This window comes from Cervus elaphus, chromosome 24, assembly GCF_910594005.1.
Source record: "Cervus elaphus chromosome 24, mCerEla1.1, whole genome shotgun sequence".
Taxonomy (NCBI): domain Eukaryota; kingdom Metazoa; phylum Chordata; class Mammalia; order Artiodactyla; family Cervidae; genus Cervus; species Cervus elaphus.
In genome coordinates, this window is record NC_057838.1 from 34,519,838 (window position 1) to 34,528,711 (window position 8,874).

Sequence of the window (8,874 nt, forward strand, 5' to 3'; positions counted from 1 at the left end):
CCTATGTTTCTTGTCACTGACACTCATTCTGTTTCCAGCCTCCTCTCCTGATGACTCAAGACACTCTGAATTCTGAATTCTACAAGGAATTAACAGCTCTGTCCCCAGTGTAGACTTCTTGAAAATTTAAGACTTGTACCCTCTTTCAACCAACCGTCCAACTCATTTATGTTCAGTAAGGTTAGGTCTAAAATTGTCTCCTGCTGAGTATTGGTGTTCCAGGTGATAGCCTGTTCACGGAATGAATCAGAATGTTTCTTAAAGCATTTGCTGGCAGTCAAAATTTGAATGAAGGCATCTACTTCTGTACAGATTCTGTAGCTCATACTTTTACCATCACAGAATGCTTTATTGCACTTGCCAGTCTCTTTTCTGTCACCTGTACTAGACGTAAACTCACCAGAGCAGGATTCCTCACCCTCAGCCTGACTGACACGTGGAGCAGATACTGTTCTGCTATGGAGGGCCCATCTGTTCATTTTAGGATATTTAACATCATCCCTGACTTCTGGCCAGTAGTGGCCCCATCCTCAGTTGTGACAATACCTGACAAAAGTGTCTTCAAATGTCCCTTGGGGGTGAAGGGGCAAAGTCACCCCTGGTTGAAAACTTCCATGCTAGATCTAGCCAAGTGTCTTTTCATACTGGGCATTCAATAAATCCCTGAAGATTACGTGACTGATGGCAACAAAATGCTTATGATGATTTAGTGTACAAGCTGCAGAAAAATCAAGCTAATTTCTTTTGGTTTTAGTGCCTGGCACACGTCTGGTGCTCAGTATATATTTACTGGGTGAACAAGTGTTCTATAATCCTAAGCAGCTCCCTGTATCCCAAGTAAAATTCTTTCCCTCAAAAGAATCCAAGTGAGGTGCTGGGAAATTGTCCTGTGGTGGGAGGGGTGGGGGGGATTTTTAAAGAACAAAACAATCTCTTAAACTGTGGTATTAGGAACCAGGAAGATAACCTTCCTGTGTCCCCCAGACCTTAAGCTCTCTGTTTCATCATGACATACATGACAGAAATCACATTCTTTGCAGTGGAAAAAACTAGAAACATCTACTAGTGTGCTTGGATCCTTTAAAACACAACTTGGCTAGGGACGCAAAGCACCAGGAGGGATGCAGGACATCCAGAAGGTCACACATTCAGTCATTAGTGTCAGAGCTGGGAAATGAGCCTGCGCCTTCCTGACTCCCTGTCCAGTACTTGATTACAGTGATTATTATAGATGCAAATTAAGACTTATTACTATTGTGAAATAACAATGCAGGTTAATCATATTCTTTATTGCCATGCTAACATTTTTTTCTAGAGGGGAAAATTACAGGCATGAAACCAATTAAGCAAGCTTTCTTTCTTTGTAAAGCTTTCTTAGTTTTCCTAAATGAAGATTCTCTCGTTGTGCTTCCTACTTAATACTGCACGCTGACTTTTTTTTTTTTTTTTGGTCTCCTGGGCCTTCCTGAGATGGATGCTAATACTCGTGCTGTCCATTTTCCCCTATATGAATCAAAAATGACTATGCTAATACATTATCTCAAAGGGCAGTCATAAATAGGAGTAGCAAATATTTTGAAATGAATACTTAACAGACATCCTTCAGTAGAGGTTAAGCATTGTTGGAAATGCCTCCCTTAGAAATCTTTGTTAGTCAAAGGCTTGCAGTTGCCTCTTGCTGGATCTCACTGTAGAATGGCTGCCCTGCCATGAGTGAAACGATGGCTCCAAAAATGGACAACAGATTAATCTATGTATTCCTCAAACTTTACGCAGTTGTCCTTTACCCCCAGGTCTACATAATATTTGCCACAAAAACCTTTCATGTAGAAGAATGTCATGTCACATGTATGTTGTTAGTGTAACTATGGTGACCAAAAAATGCCACCAGTGTGTCTGTTTCATACACAAATGAGGGGGCAGCTGTGGAGTCCACATGTCTGCCAGTGGTATAATAGATGTGAGCGAGGATGGCCTGGGTCAGAAAATTACCAGTCATTTATATTAATCAGAGCTTTCAAATAACATTTCAACCCCTGAGCTATGAAGAGTGTAAATGGAAGGCAATAAGCCACTGTAAAAGCAGTTTTCACTCCTCAGTTTTTGAAACTAAATGTCATAAATAAAGGCAGCAGTAACTTTGGAGGGTACCCCCAAGTCAAAGTTGACAGACCTCCAGTAATGTATCAGTGCAAGTTTAAGCCTAGTTTCTTTGCATCTCAGGATGATTTTCAGTGTATCAAGTGTAAAGGTTCCATCCAAGTTAAACGTTTTTATGTTAGTTGTGGTATTGAGGGCACAACTTCCACAAAGCTTTTAGCAATCTTACTTATTAGGGCAGTCAGTCCTTCCAGCCCTATTCACCTAACCTTGTCAGATACAAATGAGGGAACTGAGAGTTTGTGGGGTTAAGAAACTGATCTAAGATCACCTGGCTAAGATTAGATAGCTGAGTTACCAACCAGATAACTGATAAAACTGCTAATAATATTCTACTTTTGTTAGACCTTTTGAAAATATTCAAAAAGTTAAAAAAAATATATATATATATATATATATATATATATAAGCCTGCATATTGTTTCTTAAAAAATAACTCTGAACATAAAATGGCATAAATTTTAATTATTGAATAAAATGCTTAACACTTCTGTTGGCATGGCATTGTTTAGTCACTAAGTCATGTCTGACTCTTTTGCAACCCCATGGACTGTAGGCTGGACTATAGCCCCCAGGTTCCTCTGTCCATGGGATTTCCCAGGCAAGAATACTAGCATGGCTTGCCATCTCCTACTCCAGGGGATCTTCTAGACTCAGGGATCAAACCCATATCTCCTGCATTAGCAGGCGGGTTCTTTACCACTGAGCCACCAAGGAAGCCGAAGGGTGTCCATAAAGTCTGAAAATATATGCTATATGATTGTATCATGTATTATAATTATAATTTCAGTAAACAATTTATTATGCATTTGTCTGTTTTGAGACTTGGATACTACATCCAGTGATGGATCCATAAAATAGGCAAATGTGAGTGAAAGAAACTCAGTTGTGTCCGACTCTTTGTGACCTCATGGACTATAGATTCCGTGGAATTCTCTAGGCCAGAATACTGGAGTGGGTAGTTGTTTCCTTTTCCAGGGCATCTTCCCAACCCAGGGATCAAACCCAGGTCTCCCGCATTGTGGGTGGATTCTTTACCAGCTGAGCCACCAGGAAAGCCCAAGAATACTGGAGTGGGTAGCTTATCCCTTCTCCAGCAGATCTGCCTGACCCAGGAATTAAACCGGGGTCTCCTGCATTGCCATCTCTCTTCACCATCTGAGCTATAACAGAAGCAATTAGGCAAACAGTACTATGATAAAACAAGAAAATTTAAAAAGCAATTTTTTTTTAAGACTTATAGAATGAATGGTTCCCTTGGTCACTAAAGTACTGAATTTTACATATAGGGTTTAACTTTTGTCTCTATTCTGCACTTTGAGCCAAAACAAGAGAGAATACATGTTTTTCTGACTTTATATAATTATAATTTCATCCTGAATAAAATATTAATCAAAACTCTATTCATGAGTTAAAGATACTTCCATTGTTCCCAGAAACCAAAATATGGTTATGATTCTGAAATAGAATTTGCTTTATCTCCAGATTGCCTTAACCCAAAATAGATGTTCAGCATAATAATTTTGAAAAGTTAAATACAATATTTGAGCAACCTTACATTAGTGTGCAAGTGAATCATTCAAAAACTATTATTTTGTATCTTAAAAATAAATTACAAGAAAGTATTATGAAAGTCTAGTAAAAAATGACATCCTGGTCCTATAATTTACCACATTTTACTCATGGTTTATGGTTTGTTTATGGTGGCGTAAAAAGGTCTACCATTCTGATTATTTAAAATCATGCCCAACTGCCTTGGGAAGTAGCAGTATAATTCTGTAAAGGCAGATTTTCTTTAGTACCTACTGGGTTCATTCCCATGAGTATAACTGCTTTAGAATATGTGATAATTGTTCTAACAGTTCAGGTCAAAAAGCTAGCTTTAACAGGTTCTAACCAAAGAGAAATCAGTGGTTGTATTTCCCCCGGCTTTTTGGGAATTGCAGACACTGTACAGAACTACCTGTGTTACTATTCAGGACCAGAGTAGGCAGTTGGATCTGGTCTAAGATTTTATTTAGCAGAGTGATACTTTTCTAATAATAGGTACTTTATTGCTTTTATTTACCAGGGAATAAGCACTAATTTTCCCTTTCATTAGACTTGTGGAACAAAAATCTCACACAGCCAGGATAACAGCCAAAGAAATTCTCACAAAAGGTGAAGCTTTGGTCATTTTAAAGTTACAATATTTGTTTCAAAAATATCTAGATGATAACTTTACAATAAAATGACTTATTGCCTAGTTCAGAAATGCCAACTGCATTTTATAGGTACCCTTCAAGTTCATAATACTCACAGAATCCCAGGCTTAAGTCACATAAGAGTTTATTATAATGATTTGTAACTTTCTGACTTCTAGATAGCCCTAAGACAGAAAAATGTAATCTTGGCTATAATCTTTTATTACTTAAATTTGACTCAGTTCAATTTTCCCCTTCTGGGAAAGTACTGTGTTATGTGTTTAAAAGAAGTCACTGAACCAGCTTAACTGGTTCAGAAAAATAACTTAAGAAAACAGGTAAAATAGCAAACTAACATCTGTTACCCATCCCCTAAACCCATCCCACCCCACTGAGCTTCAAAACAATATTGTCTCTCTCTCTTTTTTTTCTAACTTGTATTTTAATGTCCTTTTCAGTGAATATATAGAATACAGAGGCAAATGCTGTTCAGTGAATAGGTTCTTCTTCCCTCCAACAGTGATTGAGGCTGACAAAAGACGAGGCCACTGGTTGGCTTGTCAGTAGGTATGATCCCTGGGACTCACGTGCAGACCACACTGCCTGCCTTTTGTTCAGCGGTTGATCAATGCCAGCAGGTGAGCAGTGCAGTGGTCTGTTGGCTACTCTTAGACAAGGCAGACATTTCTCTGTTTGAGAGTCCATTACATGAGTGCCTCGCTATTCACTGTTCTGTCCTGTGGCCCTAAAGCCCCTCAGGTGACTAGGAGTGTGATGGTTTCATCCCCTGCAATTCTACAAGTTTGGTGCCTGCTCCTGAAATGATTTTGACTGGACTACGAAGATCTTCTAGTGAGATCTTCCTGTCAGTCATCTACAACTATCTTCAACTATATTGTATATCCCTGAGGATGGAGAACCTGTGTGAGCAGGAGGTGGGGTTACTAAAAGGAAAAGAGAAGAAACTCTAAATAAAAGTTAAGGGGTCAATTCAGAAATTACTTCAAACCACCAGAAGTGGAATTAAGTTACCTTCTGCTTCATTTAACACTTTTCCTCACTAGCTCAGAACATCCAGCTTGAATATTGCACAAAAACGCACAGCCAGGTAAAGAGCAAGCAGAGCTTGGAGCTTTCAGTACAATCACACTCAGAGATTTTGGCTCTTGAATAAAGGTGTCAGCAAGCCTTGGAATTCCCAAAGAGAAAAACTCACTGAGCCTTTATTCCATTTTCTTAAGGTCTATTGTTAACTAAAGACTCCTTGTCTTTTCAAATTCCTTCATGTGAATGGATGAGGCCAGACATCTGCCAGGATTTGCTCACATTTGCATGCAAATCAGAGACTTAGGGACACACATGGCCCCAGAGCCAACAACACCACTTTTTAACTGTAGACTTATACTGATCAAAGTACCTTCCTGAACTTTCCAGTCCTCTAGTGCTGGCTTTCAAAAATAATTGGCATATTCGAGTGTTAATGCTCTTTAGGCCATGGTGGCAGAGCAAATTGCAAAATAAAACAATATACTGTATTTCCCAAATATCCTACAAGCAAAAAGCTCTCAAGTCAGCAATACCTGTCCCCTCAATGAATTCAATTTTCTTTATTATCTGGGTCTGGGAATGAAGATGCTAATAGCGGTGTGCTATTTAGAGAAGGCTCTATTTTCCTCAACTCTCGGCCTGTGGGGTCGAGAATTGAGTGAATGTCTCAAAACCTTCACACCCCGATAATTCATTCATTCAGTTCCAGGCGCTATGGCTACACGGGTGAACTCAGCAGGCAAGGTCCCCCTCTCTCTCCCGAAGGCGGTACTACTGCCCAATCTCCCAGCGCCAGTATCCAGGCCGGCTTCCTCACAACCGTCCTGGGACGGGTTTTCCCACCAGTCCCGGGTCAGCCGAGCCCCTGCAGCTACTCGATCTTTCCACCCTACCTTGGCCTACCAGGCAGCGGCTCCCCTCGGTGCAGGCAGTCACTGCCGGGCCCTGGGAAGTGCCAGGTCGGCGGCTGCCCACACCCCTCTGCACGCAGCACAAAAGACACCCGCTGGCAAACTTTCCGCTATCCGCCCCAGCCTAGCCTGGAACCAGCTCCGGCTCCATGCCTGGGGCGGACCGAGGTTTCCCAGACATTTCTGCATCCCTGGCAAACCTCCTGAGGCTGCCACCCTTTCTGGACTCAAAACGCGACGCAGGGTGAGGTCTTTCCCCACTTAGACCGCGCGACAGCTGAGTTGATTCTTTCGAATGCTTTCACCTCAGTACACTCAAGGGCTTTGTGAATTACGCCCCTTACCCTTTTGCCAAAAAGGCCACCGCCAAGACATCTTCTCTCTTTTCTCTTTCCACAGCTTGCCACCTTCTTTCCCCTTTTCTTAGCCCTCTTTCCAACTCCCCGGGCCCCTTCCGACTCTGGCAGCATTTCTCAGTTCAGATTCCAGCAGCCCTCCTTCTTCCGGATCCCTGGGCATCACCCTCCCCGCCGTCGGTCCCGGGAATCTAGCGGGTTCGTCTCCTGTCACTGCCTTTTGCTCATTTCTGTTCTGCCTTCCTTCCGAATTACCGTTCTCCCCGACCCCAGTGATTTTTTGTTTTGTTTGTTTTTTCAAAACCCAGTAAAGAGGTTACTAGATTCCCGCTCCTCCAGATCCGTCATTTTTCCCATCTTCATGAGCCGCGCCCCCTCGTATCTCTTAGGCCCGCGATCTTGTCCCACGGTTCCCCAGACCGTTCTCTGGCCCTCCAAGCCACCAAGTTTGCCTCGACTTCCCCTCGCTGCCGCCCGCATCTCCCGCCGCTGCCCGGCTGAGCGAGCGCACTTACCCCGAGGCCCGGCTGGCAGGGGTGTCGGGGTGCGCACGGACCGGGCACCGGAGGCGGCAGCAGGAGGGAGAGGAGAAGGAGGACCGGCTGAGCCGCACCTCCCTCCAAACCCACAGGCACTGGCTCCTTAGGGGGCTCGCGGCAGAGCACCAAGACGCGAAGCGAGGCAGTAACACGAGCAACAGCTGCTGCGCGGGCCTGGGCTCAATCCGGCTCTCGGGGGCCGGGCAGAGGCAGGCAGGATTGGGGTAAAGGATGGAAGCGGGATGCCGACAGCGGGGCAGCGAGTGTCCAGGTCCAAAGGAGGGCGTCCGGAGCGCCTAGGGATGCCACCGCGCGGATGCTGCTGCCCGCGCTGACGCCGGCGGCCCCTCTCCCCGCCCGGAGGGCGCTGCAGGCGCGGGCGCACGGGCCTCGCTTAGCTCGCCGGCTAGCTGCCGGCGCCCTCGGTGCGCCCCGCTTTGTGCTCCCCGCAGCCGGCGTGCACCTGGTGTAAGCAAAAGCGGTCAGCTGATGGGCTGCACGCCCATTGGCTGCTCCACGGTCTCCGCCCCTCCCGCCCGACCCCCTTCCCGGCCTCCCCCTCCGGTCCTCCTGCCCCCCCACACCACCCCCGACTCAGCGCGGTGCTGGGGCACCATCTGTAGCCGGCCCAACGAAAACGTAACGCCGTGGGTCCGGGTGGCTCGGCCTCCCCGAGTCGCGGCCGCGGCCGCTGCAGGGAGCAGCGGGCCACCGCTTTTTGTCTAGGGAACGACAGGCTGCGGCTGGGTTAGGCAGGCAGAGCACATTGCCGTTTCTTAGCAGAAAAGGTACCAAAAAAAAAAAAAAAAAAAAAAGAAGAAGAAGAAGAAGGAAAAAAACCCTTTCTACCAGGCCACCTAGGCACAATGGAGCCAGATTTCTGTGCAACATAGAACTTGGGCTTCTGGGACTGAGAAGCAAATTCCACCCAGAAGACAGCTAAGTCTCGGTGTGAAACCTGACCCTTCCTCTTAAAATGAATGGAGATTCATTGGGCTGTGTATACACACCTGGACTTATATGCACATGGAACTGGTCTGTGTCCTTGCCGCAGAAAGAGACTATTATGGCACTTAAATGGATGGCGAAACAGTTTCTTATTTAGGGACGCTTTCAGGAAACATTTCTGAAACTTTGTGATTACAGCTCTCTGATTTGTTAGGTGTGAAAGTTGTGTTCAAATAAGCGGAGGATTGAGAATGCAGTCTGTTTGAAGTGGGGGGTGTCAGAGAGCAAGGTGGAAACGGGTTTTTGGGAACCGCACATGAACCTGAGTTTCATCCTCCAAGCATCTTGCAACCAGACTTCAGAGAAGCCCTTAGTACTTGTTACTGATTTAAGCTAGAGCATTATTAACCCCTCAGTGCCAAGTGGCTCTGGCAAGAGAATATGACAACATTTCTTTGTGATGTCCAAGTTTAGAACTTCTGGGGAATTTGGAAGAATAAATTCATTATTACAGTATCATCTTTTAAATTCCTTGAAAATATAGTATGCATTTAATCATAGTAATGTTTTATCTTGATTCCTGTAGCATTCCTTGATGTCTTTCATAGTTGCCTGATAATTATTTGATGCTCTCAAATGTCCACTTACTTTCTTTTATTCTGAAACTGTCATATAGATACCAGTGGGTCTTAGTGTGCCTTAAAAGGCTCGAGGGAAAGAAGATATTTTG

General features: G+C 44.4%; 1 protein-coding gene across 2 annotated transcripts in view; it reads right to left on the reverse strand.

Moving 5' to 3' along the window:
- LRRN1 (leucine rich repeat neuronal 1) overlaps window positions 1-7,678 on the reverse strand; it is a 45,198-nt gene extending 37,520 nt beyond the window's left edge. Inside the window, exon 1 of one of the 2 annotated variants that reach the window (XM_043885669.1) lies at window positions 7,173-7,678. The gene's annotated coding sequence lies outside the window, so the exon portion shown is untranslated. Of the gene's footprint in view, window positions 1-6,645; window positions 6,770-7,172 lie in introns of those variants that run through there. The other variant, XM_043885670.1, reaches the window with a different exon arrangement.
- Window positions 7,679-8,874: the final 1,196 nt, after the last annotated feature.